Here is a 15,688-nt window from a genome sequence, read left to right as displayed (position 1 = left end):
GGCCTCATTGTAAACATTATTACATGTGTGTTATGGTGTTAACCATTTGACAACATTTAAGTCAGTTGAAAGTGCGTCATAACTCTCAGAAACCAGGTATATAGGCCCATGCCTATGTCCTTCACTTGAAATGTTCAATGTAGTGAAGATGCTTTCCTTATGCTCACAACATTGCATTTCACCAGCCTACATAAATTGTATCCCCATTTTGCGAATAGAATTACGATTCTTCTCCGACACTCAACTAAGCCAAAAAATAAGTATGGGTTTCTAGCACTTGATGAGAACCATATAGCCGAGCGCGCTTCTGAAATCAGCAATATTCATAACGTATCACCATCACGTACTTCAACGTGTTGTCAACTGTGACGGATGAGATGACTGAGAGCGAACCACAGTGACTATTGACTATACGCTATATGCTCTCTTTGGTATTTCACGTTTTATACCTCTCTGTAGGCTACAACATCTTAGTTTTATCCCTTATTCGACATGGTTGTTTATAAAGCCACTATGATTATTTCTACTTTCATATCATGGAGTTTGTGGTAGTACCATTGCATAATTCACAAGAGCTGTTGGTATGCGGTATAGTGATGTGAGCTGGGAGAAAGAGCTGTAGGCATAAGTGTTTTGGCAGCCCTCAAGACAAATGACGTGGACTCATCTCAGCTTTTGAAGCAGAGAGGAAAGAGACCGTTTGGCCCGTAATTCTTTTATTTCTTTGAAGAAGAACATCTGCACTGTTGCACTTTATGACTACCCCTATGCGTGTAGCTAACTATAATACTACTACGACTACTACTACTACTGCTACTACTACTAACAATAATACTATTTTTGACCAAACACAATATTATTATTATTATTATTATCAGGAGTTGTAGAAATTCCAGAACAATCCAATTAGACCTAATAATGGTAGCCTAGCCCATCACTGCACTGGGTTGAATTATAATTTGTGAACATATGAAGCTGTAACAACATAGGCTAACACATAATATCTAGGCTACATTAGCCTACACTGTTCAGTTTGCCACGTTTAACAATTTGAAGCAGAGATGAACATGTGTCGATCATGTGGGCCGGGAAGCAATGTTTTCTGTTATCAGCTTTTTCTTACTTGACCATGAGGAATTCATACTTATTGCTGGCTCTGAACAAACTTTTATAAAATTATGTTCATCTTTTCCGGCCAATTTACAAATTAGGTCTAGGCGCTATGCTGCATTCATGTTACGCACTACGCTAATCAGAGACTAGGCTGTTTTAAGGAGACCAACAAAAAAATAACACATCGTAAATCATGTTAATAAGCAAATATCTTCTTGTAAAATTGATTTATGATTCAATAGCAATGTTTATTAGTCATTAAAAGTTTGAATGAACAGCGCTTGGTCCTATTGCAAGTTTCAAAACCCCAGGAAAAAATACACTGCAGGCATTTGATATGTCCATTATTTTCATGTGTATCAATAAAGCATAGAATCATCATTTATTTCCTCCTTAATTTGCGTGTTTGTGGAGGCCTATGTATCTGCAAACTTACATCTGGAAAATTCTAAATTCGTAGGATTTTTACGATTTGAGTTGGGTCACTCGTTATTGTACGAAGGTTTTGAAGTGCAACGTTTGTTACGATGGATTGGGGAAACATGTTTCGCATATTGGCAGCACATGACTTCTGTGTTTCATTTTACTGATCTCTTTCTCTCTCATTCAAGGATAACCTGAAGAGCTGCAAAAGGTGTACCCCACGCGACAAAGTGCAAAAAGAAACCATTGGAAAAAGGTTCCCGCACAATGACCTGCAGCAAAAGCTCATTGAGGTGCTAGTACGACTCAAACGCACCTGCGACAGGCCTATTCACTTCATCTCATTTCAATTAGCCTCACACAATATCTGAAGTGATTTGGAAAAATCAAATATGCATTTTTGCCAGCTAATGTTTTTACTTTAGGCTATAGCCTAACTTATAGTGAAAAATGTAGTTAAATACACAATATGTACCCCCCCCCACCCCCACAGACAGACAAACACTTTCACAGCTTTGCCATCACTAAACATGCATTCAATGTTAATTTTGTGTAAATGAATGTACACGTGTCTGCCATATTTAACCAAATATGCACAGGAAAGGGCCTACGTCCCATTCACCACAGTATACACTATTGGCGAATCCAACAATGATGATGTTCATGCGTAAAATATCGTATATAAAGCGTAACAAAGCTCGTAAATAAACCTTAGCAATCCGATCGACGCGCAAATTCTAGGCTAGTTAAGCATGGATTTCTGAATTAAAGATCTTGCCCTATGTGTGCAAATTATTGTTGTTGTGAAATATGATCATGATGATTATTGTGATTATGATTTATAGTTATATTAGTATTATGATTTTGACCATGTTTGCTGTTGCTGCTGTTCCTCCAATAAACATAATTCAATTTTTTACATTTGTTGTGTACAGCTGTTTTCATTATTGTATGAGAAAATAACAGGTTTAAGCCATCTCACAATACAGACATCAATTCAACATGATTCCCATGCCACACGTGACAGTTGAAATATTTCAGACGATGTACCAAGCTTCGTGCCTGACTATTTTTATTTAACTAATGAAGTCAGTTAAGAACAACTTATTGTTCACAATTATGGCCTACCCAGGGGTGTACCCGGGTGTATCCTAACCCGGACGACGCTGGGCCAATTGTGCGCCGCCCTATGGGACTCCCAATCACGGCCGGTTGTGATACAGCCTGGAATCGAACCAGGGTCTATAGTGACTCCTCTGGCAGTGCCTTAGAATGCTGCGCCACTCGGGAGTCACTCGGGAGCCCGATGACATGTTCAGACATCTTTCTATCCGCATATTTCATTTATGTATTAAACTGTATCCGCACTAATGTAGCATATAGCCTGCATAACTACCAACCACCGACCAACGGTCACCAAACCCCATCACTCCCCCCACACAACCTCTCAACTCCGCTGTGGAAGAGGTGGGCACAAGGGGGCACTGTTAGTATCAGTGAACAACAGTATTGTGTTTGTTTGTGTGTGTGTGTGTGTGTGTGTGTGTGTGTGCGTGCGTGTGCGTGTAACATAGTATAATACTACAAGATCTAACATTGACTTTTCACACTGATTAGATATATATACTCTCACCCATCTTTTTTTGCAACTAATGTTGCCTATAGATAATTACATATGCAGTCAGCAATTATTATTATAGATCATAGAAGAAAGGCCACTTAGACCAATGGGGAGGGCCCAAAACACGGTTCAATGTAATATATAAATAATCTGGAAGAATGGAAAACAAAGATTAAAACGGTTTAGCACAAATCAACACGCCCCCCCCCCCCCAGTAGATAATCTCACATTATTAAGCCACTCAAGGCAAGCTACCTTCGATAAACAAACCAAACCTTAGAACAATTGATGATTAAATCTAATTCTCGATGGTGTGTCAGTGATTTTCTGAACAGCGCACTGTCAAAGTTTGGAGGTAGCCTACTATAGGCCTATAGAAATAACGGAGGTTACAATAGCCTACAGGTCAGGTCACGAACACCCAAACTACACAAAATCAAGCTTTTCACTGTAAGGTCTACCTACACCTGTTGTGTTCGGCGCACGAGACAAATAAACTTTGATTTGATCAATAGCATTCATATTCAATGTATTTGCCCTCACTTAGGATATCTGACCCTATATAACATGCATGGCATTGCGTATCAAATTCCCCTTCTCACAGATACGGTTTAGTTCATTAACAGTCAAGCCAGTGAGGAAGGATCACGGAAGGAACCGCTTTCTTACCCGCGTCTGCGTTCTCCCGGTTGTCTATAGTGACGGTGACGCAAGCTCGCTGGCCCATCGGAAAGGTATGGGGGTGATGCTGACGAATAGACCTCTACACCGCTACACCGGGCGTAGCAAACGTCCCCAAATCTGCCAATTGATGGAAGAGCAAAAAGCTGAATTTAACAATTAGGCAAACACCGCGTAATTTACAGTCCGCTGCTTTCTCTTTCTCTATCTCTCTTTCTGCAACCGTTGGGTTGTGCTTCCTCTGGGGTGTACTCTAGACAGGGGCTGGTAGAGACGGTGACTGTGGTGAAGCCATTTCTGACCGCGAAGCATGCAGGAGCACGTCGGGAAGAGGATGGAGCCTAGACGAAACGCGTTCCATATCAAAAAGCTAAACTATTGTATAATCTATACCCTAGGAAAATACGCTATTGGCGAAATCATTTCTATGCCCCTGCTGAGAGAGCTGCTGATATTACGTGAGGTCCGAGGAATAGACAAAGGCATAAAGTTCATGTTCACAGAGCGGGTGTGCCACGTGGCTCGCTGCAACCAATCCCTGAATGGATTGAGTCGTAAACTTTTATTACTCAGCTGTAAATTTCTCCCCTAAACAACTAGGAATGTGTTGCACACCCTAGAATTTGTCTCTCTCCTTCTTGAGGATACAATTCTCTAGGCCTAAATATTGGTTTTTATAAAGAACAAAACGAAAGCAATGATATGACAGCATTCCCCCATATGTTACTTTATCTAACAATATCTCAATTGATCCACCAATATGACTGTTGACCATGAATAACACACACACACACACACACACACACACACACACACACACACACACACACACACACACACACACACACACACACACACACACACACACACACACACATACATACACACACACACACACACACACACACACACACACACACACACACACACACACACACACACACACACACACACACACACACACACACACACACACACACACACACACACACACACACACACACACACACACACACACACACACACACACACATTAGGTGAATAGATATCATTTGAGTCCATTTTCCCCTCAATCATCATCATCTTCAATATAATAAGAACATAGGCCTACTAGAATGAATGTGTATGCTCAGGTTCAATTCTTTCGATTCCTCTATGTTTTCAAAGATATGAGCAGGCCTACAATACTTCATATTTACAGAAACGACACTGTGACGACACTATAATTCATGTCATGCAGACATTTCTATTATAATTTGGTTGAAGAAAATATGTGGTTATAGAAACAGTTCACCTTCAGTTATTGTCAGCAACGTTGAGAAACAATAGGCCTCATACCTCGAAAGGAACCACGCTATTTGACAACGACCTATGTAGTGTGAAAACAATAGCCTATCGTTTTTTAATATTCTCAGGAATACTGAAAACAGTCTAAATGTTACAGATTTCCCTCACCAAGAGTTTAATTTAAGCCTTTCATCCACCAACAACACACATAATATATGCGTGGAAAGCTTTAAAGATGAATGACAAAAGTTAGAGAGAAAAAGTTAGACAGAACGTTGCAATAAATCGCACAACTGCAAATCCGACAGGGCTAGATATATTTCAGCAAAAGCAGTGTCGCCAAACCTCTTTTATTAGGATACTGTCATTTAAAAAAGGTTAGAATTAAGATGAGCGACGAGGGAAGATCAAGCCCAGATGCTGTGACACTTCAATTAAATTACTAGCGCTATTCAAAAGAATACGCCTTGATATCGGATAAAAACATGTTTGTTTTGTATGTCTACTAGCCTATTCCTTTTGAATATTAGATTCAATTATTAGATTCAAGGGCTAAAACCCCTACGACATTTTCCATGTTTCTGTTGTAATAGCCTAGTTCATACCCAAATGTGCTGTCCTCCTATTGTCATTCCAAATCGGTCGAATCCTCTCTTTAAGCATAGACAAAGTAGGCAATCATTTAGTCTCTCTATGATATATGATAAAGATAGATCATATTTTGAATTCCACAGCTATGATTAAGATATAAATAAATGATATACATACACTGAGGCAAGTTGCATCTTGTACATGCATACTGGGTGTAAGCAGTTTGGGCTGGGTGTACCCGTGTAGCAGGACGAGTCGACATTGCACACTATAAAAAGAGAAACACTGAGTATCCGGAAACGGCTAGCTCCGTTTATACCACCAATAAAGTTTACAGCAGGTACACTAAACCTAAACGAGAATGTCAACCCTCTGTTAAAAGTATACACAAAAGCCGTACGGTCAGTCAACGCTTTCAGATAATTGTTAATTGCACGGAAACTTTCTGTATTTTTAATAAGCTACAAGGAGGCAAAAATAGTTTTAAAATAACTTCACTTAAGGACTAGCCATTTAGGCAGTAGGATACGGAAAATTCAGACAACAATAGGCCTATATTATCGTGATATTTTTGGAATGGACAATCCAGAAGATTTGACACTGATTTGAGAGAATAGATTCAAAATTCAAATGTGGGTAAGTTTAATCAATAGCTGTTTCATTCGAGAATTTTATTTGATCCTAGAAAGAAATGCGACAGCTTTGTAAAGATCCTCTTTAAAAAGAGTAGTCTACTCTATAGGCCCACTTTAAAATATAATCCTCCTTCTTCAGTTGATTTCGATTTACAGAAACATATCAACACAGCAAATGCATCGTAAAGTATCCGTTTAGAATGTTTAAAAAGCATGTTGAATGACTGAATAACTTTTAGAACATAATTTGAGTTTTGGGCAGTTGTTTCTTTTCTGTTTCAGACCCAATATTTATTGAGCTGACGCATATGCGATTAACTAAGGCAAACAAAGTGTAATCTTATGTGATTCAATAGCTATCATCGAGGTTGTGGTTTACTTCCCCAGTTCAAATTGACAAAATCCTGTCATGGATTTTGAGGAATGTGGCCTGTTTCTTGACTCCTAACGAAAAATCTCAGCCTAATATTTTGAATGTATGGCTAATTGGAATAAGCAATTCATTGTCTCTAAACCATGTCAAACAAGTCATACCTTGTATCATTTTATAGATCCAATGACTCACATTGCATATTTACTGTGGTGTAGTGTGTAAGGGGTTTGTTTACATCAATGGGAAATGCCGACTTCATGGGCTGTATTCTGCTCCAATACCAAGCGTTCCAGTCACAATAAAAGCTGACTTCACAGTGACTAACTAAATACCACATGTAACATATAGTTCAAGATAGCCAGGTTTCTCGTTCACAGGATATGCCCAAATACCTCTTACAATAGTACTTCTGTTGTGAAAAGTAAGCCTTAAACACATTTTGGTGAGAGGGGCGGTTCCTATTCCTCGCAGACAGTACCAAAGCTGCAGTGGAACAGTCATAGCCAGAGCTGTGTGCCAATAGGATGTGCAGAATAGGGAATACGGAAGTGACAAAAGCAAAGGGCCAAAACCCCAAGCTCCAAACTAACCCTTGTGTGTGTGTGTGTGTGTGTGTGTGTGTGTGTGTGTGTGTGTGTGTGTGTGTGTGTGTGTGTGTGTGTGTGTGTGTGTGTGTGTGTGTGTGTGTGTGTGTGTCAGTGACAGCTCGTGCCGTTACATGTTAGGGAGGATGATTTTTTAATGAGCAAGGCCTTATTTCTATTACAGCATATTGGATGACTGTCATTCATATTCCATTCACCCAGGTCAATGTAACATCGATAGATTTAGAATACTACATGATACTCACATTTTCCCTATACCCATCATGACGTTTCTGCAACCTAGCCTATGAATTAAAGTTTAAAACGTAGGTGCACAGGTCAAGAGACAACTTGACTTAGTAATGAAGGTGACAGACAGTGACCCATTCAATACCGCCTTGCATACTCCTGCCTGCATCTAGCTGAGTTTAATCATTAAACAAGAGTTTCTATTGGACAAATTCAGGTAGGTCCCGTTTCGTTTCATGTGCCTCTGTTTAAAAAATGTTTTGCAACAGAATCAGCGGAATGAATACACCGCTGATCACCTGCACACACGGTTCACTTTCAATGCAGCCACGTGCTCTCCTCCTCTCACCTTTTCCCTTCGCTTGTGGACTTCAGTGCACAACAAACTAGCTGTCTGTGACGAGGCGCATAAATCTCTCCAAGCTAAACCTTCATACCATAACCGCTAACCACTACACAACCTACATCGTTGTGACCATATTAACTTTATAGCCAATGAAATTACAATTACAAAATAGAACTACAAAATACCCTAAAGAGGATCAAAATCAAATCTAAAATGCTTTTGCAAAGTATTGTTTTTAATTCAAATACATGTAATTTGCATTTTAAAACACAAATAATACATTTGCAAATGGCCTGCAAACAGCAACAACATTCTCATGAATGGTTACAGAAACTTCTTGCTATGACTGTGATATGTTGTTGTTTATCTAACTTAGTTGAATACACTGTCAGTCTGGATAAGAGCATCTGCTAAATTACCAAAATGTAAATGGATGTGAAAATGAACAATTGCAAAGCACACTGGGTATTGTCATTGCCCTTGTTTTCGGGGCAGAGCTCATTAGAGTAATACTCAGCATGCTTTGCAATTGTTAATTTTTACATTACATTTGGATTTAGTACATTTAGTAGAAGCTCTTATCATACCATAGTGCCATCAGATTTTTGAGACCATTGTAGGGTGAAAGGGGGCCACAAAACTGTGAAATGCTATAAAGAATTTGTATGTCGAAAATACAAATGACAGCTTTCGAAAGTATCTTGTTACAAAATACAGTGGAGTGTAGTTTAGCCCAGTGTAACACAACATAACAAATACTCAGAAGAAATTAAAATACGTATTTCAAATACATGTAACAGAATACTGGTGTTAGTATACCCACAATCCAATCCATGTGTACAATCACGCAGTAAAGTGTGCAGCAAGCAGTTTAGCAGTTACACTGGTGGCCCCAATGTCAATACATTAATAAAATCGAAAGCTTACCTTGACTTGGAAGAGTTGGCGTGTTGGTTAGCCATAGAAAGCAAGCTAACAGAAATAGCATTGAATTGAAAGATAATTGAAAGGTAAACTAAGAAAGATAAAAATACAACAAAATATAGCTCTTTCTCCCTCTCTCTCTCTCTCTCTCTCTCTCTCTCTCTCTCTCTCTCTCTCTCTCTTTCTCTCTCTCTCACTCTCACTCTCTCTCTCTCTCTCTCTCTCTCTCTCTCACTCTCTTTCTCTGCTGCATCTCCTTTATTTCAGCACAAATTATTTTGTTCAAATCTGTTCAACTATTGTCTTTCTCTCTCTTTGAGTCAACTATTCAACACATTTTATGCCAGTGTTTCCCAAACTCGGTTTGTTTTTTTGCCCTAGCACCACACAGCTGATTCAAATAATCAACTCAACATTAAGCTTTGATAATTTGAATCAGCTGTGTAGTGCAGGGCAAAAAAACTAAAAAGTGCGCCCCTTGGGGTCCCCAGGACAGAGTTTGTGAAACACTGCTTTCTGCAGTGTCTGTTTCTCAAACTAGACACTCCAATGTACTTGTCCTCTTACTCAGTTGTGCACCGGGGCCTCCCACTCCTCTTTCTATTCTGGTTAGGGCCAGTTTGCGCCGTTCTGTGAAGGGAGTAGTACACAGCGTTGTACGAGATCTTCAGTTTCTTGGCAATTTTTCGCTTGGAAAAGCCTTCATTTCTCAGAACAAGAATAGACTGACAACTTTCAGAAGAAAGTTATTTGTTTCTGGCCATTTTGATCCTGTAATTGAACCCACAAATGCTGTCTAGTCTAAAGAAGGCTAGTTTTATTGCTTCTTTAATCAAAACAACAGTTTTCAGCTGTGCTAACATAATTGCAAAGGGATTTTCTAATGATTAATTAGCCTTTTAAAATGATACACTTGGATTAGCTAACCCAACGTGCCATTGGAACACAGGAGTGATGGTTGCTGATAATGGACCTCAATACGCCTAAGTAGATATTGCATTAACAAACAGCCGTTTACAGCTACAATAGTCATTTACAACATTAACCATGTCTACACTGTATTTCTGATCAATTTGATGTTATTTTAATGGGCAAAAAATGTGGTTTTCTTTCAAAAACAAGGAAATCTCTAAGTGACACCAAACTTTTGAACGGTAGTGTATGTGTGTGTGTTCTAGTCACACCGCCCTACAATCTTTTGCCTGTGAAGATTGCTAAGAAAATTGAAAACCTAGCTCTGCTTAAGTGCTTTAATCTTTCTTTTAGAAAACTAGATTAAGGCAGGTCAACAACAGTGTATGATAGCAAAGATATTAGACACCTTACCAGAATTGCTCATAGTAAACAAAAATTATATTTATCAAATTATTTTATTATCAAATTAATGAACATGCACCTGTGGAACGGTCATTAAGACACTAACAGCTTAGGCAATTAAGGTCACAGTTATGAAAACTTAGGACACTAAAGAGGCCTTTCTACTGACTCTGAAAAACACCAAAAGAAAGATGCCTAGGGTCCCTGCTCATCTGTGTGAACGTGCCTTAGGCATGCTGCAAGGAGGCATGAGGACTGCAGATGTGGCCAGGGCAATAAATTGCAATGTCCGTACTGTGAGACACCTAAGACAGCGATACAGGGAGACAGGATGGACAGCTGATCGTCCTTGCAGTGGCAGAACACATGTAACAACACCTGCACAGGATCGGTACATCTGAATATCACACCTGCGGGACAGGTACAGGATGGCAACAACAACTGCCCGAGTTACACCAGGAACACACAATCCCTCCATCAGTGCTCAGACTGTCCACAATAGGCTGAGAGAGGCTGGACTGAGGGCTTGTAGGCCTGTTGTAAGACAGGTCCTCACCAGACATCACTGGCAACAAATGTCGCCTAGGGCACAAACTCACCGTCGGTGGACCAGAAAGGACTGGCAAAAAGGGCTCTTCACTGACGAGTCAAGGTTTTGTCTCACCAGGGGTGATGGTCGGATTCGCGTTTATCGTTGAAGGAATGAGCGTTATACCGAGGCCTGTACTCTGGAGAGGGATCGATTTGGAGGTGGAGGTTCCGTCATGGTCTGGGGCGGTGTGTCACAACATCATCGGACTGAGCTTGTTGTCATTGCAAGCAATCTCAACGTTGTGCGTTACAGGGAAGACATCCTCCTCCCTCATGTGGTACCCTTCCTGCAGGCTCATCCTGACATGACCCTGCAGCATGACAATGCCACCAACCATACTGCTCGTTCTGTGCGTGATTTCCTGCAAGAAAGGAATGTCAGTGTTCTGCCATGGCCAGCGAAGAGCCCGGATCTCAATCCCATTGAGTATGTCTGGGACCTCTTGGATCAGAGAGGGAGGGCTAGGGCCATTCCCCCCAGAAATGTCCGGGAACTTGCAGGTGCCTTGGTGAAAGAGTGGGGTAACATCTCACAGCAAGAACTGGCAAATCTGGTGCAGTCCATGAGGAGGATATGCACTGCAGTACTTAATGCAGCTGGTGGCCACACCATATACTTACTGTTACTTTTGATTTTGACCCCCTTTGTTCAGTTTATGTCTCAGTTGTTGAGTCTTATGTTCATAGAAATATTTACACATGTTAAGTTTGCTGAAAATAAACACAGTTGACAGTAAGAGGATTATTTTTTTTTTGCTGAGTTTATATGACCCATTCACCCCATGCATACACAATGATGGTAGCCCAAAGGTTTGAGTCCTGGGCCAGTACTATTATTTTCTATGATTCTATGTACTGAACCACTGATGAACAAAGATGACTGCTTTCCTACTGTTGGACCTTCAGTCCCTGTATTCATAGAACCGTGTAGACCTTCATCCATAACCAGGGGCGGACTGGGACCAAAAATCTAAAACCCGGTCCATTCCTCCTCAAGGCCCTGAAACTGGCCAATTTATTTCCTTGAGGCCCCCATTATTATCCAGTTAATGATAATTTTGCACAAGAACAAATAAAGTTTGACAGGCCCACTGGGCTAAAAATGGACCAGCCCGTATGGCATTTGCCTGAAATGCCAGAAGGCCAGTACAGCCCTGTCCATAACCCAATGGTCCAAACGCAGAGTTAATATCTAAATTCCAATGTTCCACACGTGGTCACACATAAATCTGAAGTAAGTCACTGCTGTCTCTGAGAAACCAGTCTGTATAACCATAAGGTGAGAAGCAGTCTGTAAACCTGACCTCTTCTGAGGGTAGTGAGTGGCGATACATCTCCTGTAACTTGATTGTTTGTTTATGTACAGTGCCTTCGGAAAGTATTCAAACCACATTCCTTTTTCCACATTTTGTTACATTACAGCCATATTCTAAAGCTGATTAAATAAAAACAAATCCTCAGCAATCTGCACACAATACCCCATAATGAAAAAGCAAAAACTGTTTTTTAGGCATTTTTGCAAATGTATTAAACATGAACAAATTAAATATCACATTTACATAAGTATTCAGGCCCTTTGCTATGACACTCGAAATTGAGTTCAGGTGCATCTTGTTTCCATTGATCATCCTTGAGATGTTTGAGAGACAGTGATGCATTCAGTCAGGATGCTCTCGATGGTGCAGCTGTAGAACTTTTTGAAGATCTGAGGACCCATGCCAAATCATTTCAGTCCCCTGAGGGGGAATAGGTTTTGTTGTGCCCTCTTCACAATTGTCTTGGTGTGCTTGGACCATGATAGTTTGTTGTTGATGTGGACACCAAGGAACTTGAAGCTCTCAACTTGCTCCACTACAGCCCGTCGATGAAAATGGGGGCGTGCTCGGTGCTCCTTTTCCTGTAGTCCACAATCATCTCCTTTGTCTTGATCACATTGAGGGAGAGGTTGTTGTCCTGGCACCACACGACAAGGTCACTGACCTCCTCCCTATAGGCTGTCTCATCATTGTCGGTGATCAGGCCTACCACTGTTGTGTCATCAGAAAACGTAATGATGGTGTTGGAGATGTGCCTGGCCATGCAATCATGAGTGAACAGGGAGTACAGGAGGGGACTGAGCACGCACCCCTGAGGGGCCCTGTTTTGAGGATCAGCGTGATAGATGTGTTGTTACCTACCCTTACCACCTGGGGGCGGCCCGTCAGGAAGTCTAGGATCCAGTTGCAGAGGGAGGTGTTTAGTCCCAGGGTCCTTAGCTTAGTGATGAGCTTTGAGGGCACCATGGTATTGAACACTGAGCTGTAGTCAATGAATAGCATTCTCACATAGGTGTTCTTTATGTCCAGGTGTGAAAGGGCAGTGTGGAGTGCAATAGACATTGTATCATCTGTGGATCTGTTGGGGCTGTATGCAAATTGGTATGGGTCTATGGTTTCTGGGATAATGGTGCTGATGTGGGCCATGACCAGCCTTTCAAAGCACTTCATGGCTACAGCCGTGAGTGCTATGGGTCGCTGGTCATTTAGTCAGGTTCCCTTTAGTGTTCTTGGGCACAGTGACTATGGTGGTCTGCCTGAAACATGTTGGTATTACAGACTCAGACAGGGAGCGGTTGAAAATGTCAGTAAAGACACATGCCAGTTGGTCAGCGCATGCACGGAGTACACGTCCTGGTAATCCGTCTGGCCCTGCGTGCTTGGAGTAATCGCTGTCATGATTTCTAGAACTCTTTTCGGTCATAAGAGATGGTGGCAGAAACATTATGTACAAAATAATCATGATGGAGCCGGAGAGAAAGGCTACCGTTTTACTGTCACTTTTTTGTGCTATTGTGTGTGTCTTTTCGTGTTATTTGTAACTTATTTCGTACATAATGTTTCTGCCACAGTCACTTATGACCGAAAAGAGCTTCTAGAAATCAGGACAGCGATTACTCACCTCGCATTGAAAGACAATTATTTCTTTAACGAGTCGGACATGAGGGATTTACTCCAGACAACCGACAAGGCCCTCATCCCTGTCATTCGCAAGAGAAAGAGACAGAGATATCGAGGACGAAGGTTGGGTGCCTTGTAAGGATCCGGCAGGGAGTGGGTAATTTGCCTTTACCATCGGTCCTATTAAAAACTGTAATGTACTGTAAAACATGCTCAAGAAAAAAAATTGGCCTCCCTCATCTTAAATGGCACCGACCGCACTGGATTCATCCCTCCAGAGAACACGTTTCCACTGCTCTAGAGTCTAATGGTGGTGAGCTTTACACCACTACTGCCGATGCTTGGCATTGCACATGGGGACCTTAGGATTGTGTGCGGCGGCTCTGCCATGGAAACCCATTTTGTGAAGCTCCTGACTAACAGGTTTTGTACTGACGTTGCTTCCAGAGGCAGTTTAGAACTCGTGTTGCAAACAAGAACAGACGATTTTTACGAGCTACTCGCTTCAGCACTCGCTGGTCCCGTTCTGTGAGCTTGTGTGGCCTACCACGTTGTTGCTGCAAGACGTTTCCACATCACAATAACTGCACTTACAGTTGACCGGACAGCTCTAGCAGGGCAGGAATTTGACGGACTGACTTGTTGGAAAGGTGGCATCCAATGACAGGGCCACGTTGAAAGTAACTGAGCTCTTCAGTAAGGCCATTCTACTGCCAATGTTTGTCTATGGATATTGCATGGCTGTGCACTCGATTTTAGGCACCTGTCAGCAACATGTGTGGCTGAAATAGCCAAATCCACTCCTTTGAAGGGGTGTCCACATACTTTTGTATAGATAGTGTATGTAGGAATGTGTAAATGTGTCTCATGTTTATCTATTTGAAAGCTCTGACGAAGGCTTTGAGGCCATAGACGATATTTAACCTCAGTAAGTGCAGTGAGCATAAGTGTTCTTCGTTTCTTTTAAGTTTTGTATTAATGTACACACATAGGCATCATTGGCCAAACTACTGGCTTGCACCGCCTAATGGTCAACCACTATATGACATGTTCTGCTGCAGCTACAACATGGCTGGGAAGAGAGGGTGTGCAGGGAAACAGGCCCATTCCTTTGTCCATTATAATCCCCCCTGAAGCAAACTTCATTTACTCATTACAAGATTTTATATAAATCATAGGAGATTTATCCTAAAAAAAGCTAGTATTGTGCCTCATAATTAATTTCAGGGATGTACTTCATATAAGGTCACGTCAAAGACTAAATGTCAACTTGTCATTAAACAGTATGATTGCGTTTGAACAGGACATAGTTACTCATTGATACAGCTTCAACTGATATCAATAACATTAGACAATTGTTTTGAGATTGTTGACTGACTCCAACAGACCTACAAAACAACAAATCTGATTGTACATGATACTGGAGAACTATCTCTTAAAACGATTTGTAAAAGGAGTGACATATTTCTAAGTTAATTTGAGAATCCATCAAATCGTTGTATTACTTGGGTCACATTGAGTAGCCACAAACGGCATAGCAACTGATCATTTCAATTGCTGTGGTGATAACATTGTAACTATATGAAACAACGTTGTAATTATATCAGTGACTAATGGGGTGCAGACTTGTCTGTTTCCACCATTACACTGTGAAAGAAGTCAACTGTGGTATCCTATTGCATTCCATATAGCCTAACTTCTGCAGTCGCCCTGTGACACCGAGAAGCTTCTGGTCGTCGACGAGGCACACTATGGAATAATATGCTAGGCTGCAAGTGCAACTTCAAGTCAAATGTTACCATGAGTGTCAATAGTTGCATCAGATCTAATGTCTAATGGCTATCGGCACTCTAACAATCGACCGTGTCTCATTGATCTAAAATGCTTTTGTAGGGCATCGATACTGTATGTACATGGTGGGTTGCTCCCTGTAGCGTAGACAGACAGCATAGAAACAGTAGCCTAGACATGCTCAGTCATTCAGTCATTCAGTTAACAAGTTCTTACCGCCATAAAA

General features: G+C 41.1%; 1 protein-coding gene across 1 annotated transcript in view; it reads right to left on the bottom strand.

Moving 5' to 3' along the window:
• hoxc3a (homeobox C3a) overlaps positions 1–4,302 on the bottom strand; it is a 43,457-nt gene extending 39,155 nt beyond the window's left edge. The window contains exon 1 of the mRNA XM_020460049.2: positions 3,827–4,302. The gene's annotated coding sequence lies outside the window, so the exon portion shown is untranslated. The remainder of the gene's footprint in view (positions 1–3,826) is intronic.
• Between the last annotated feature and the right edge of the window lie 11,386 nt (positions 4,303–15,688).

The sequence above is a fragment of the Oncorhynchus kisutch genome, linkage group LG24 (assembly GCF_002021735.2).
Source record: "Oncorhynchus kisutch isolate 150728-3 linkage group LG24, Okis_V2, whole genome shotgun sequence".
Taxonomy (NCBI): domain Eukaryota; kingdom Metazoa; phylum Chordata; class Actinopteri; order Salmoniformes; family Salmonidae; genus Oncorhynchus; species Oncorhynchus kisutch.
Note: the sequence above shows the minus strand (reverse complement) of the source record. Positions and strands in the feature narration are given on the sequence as shown.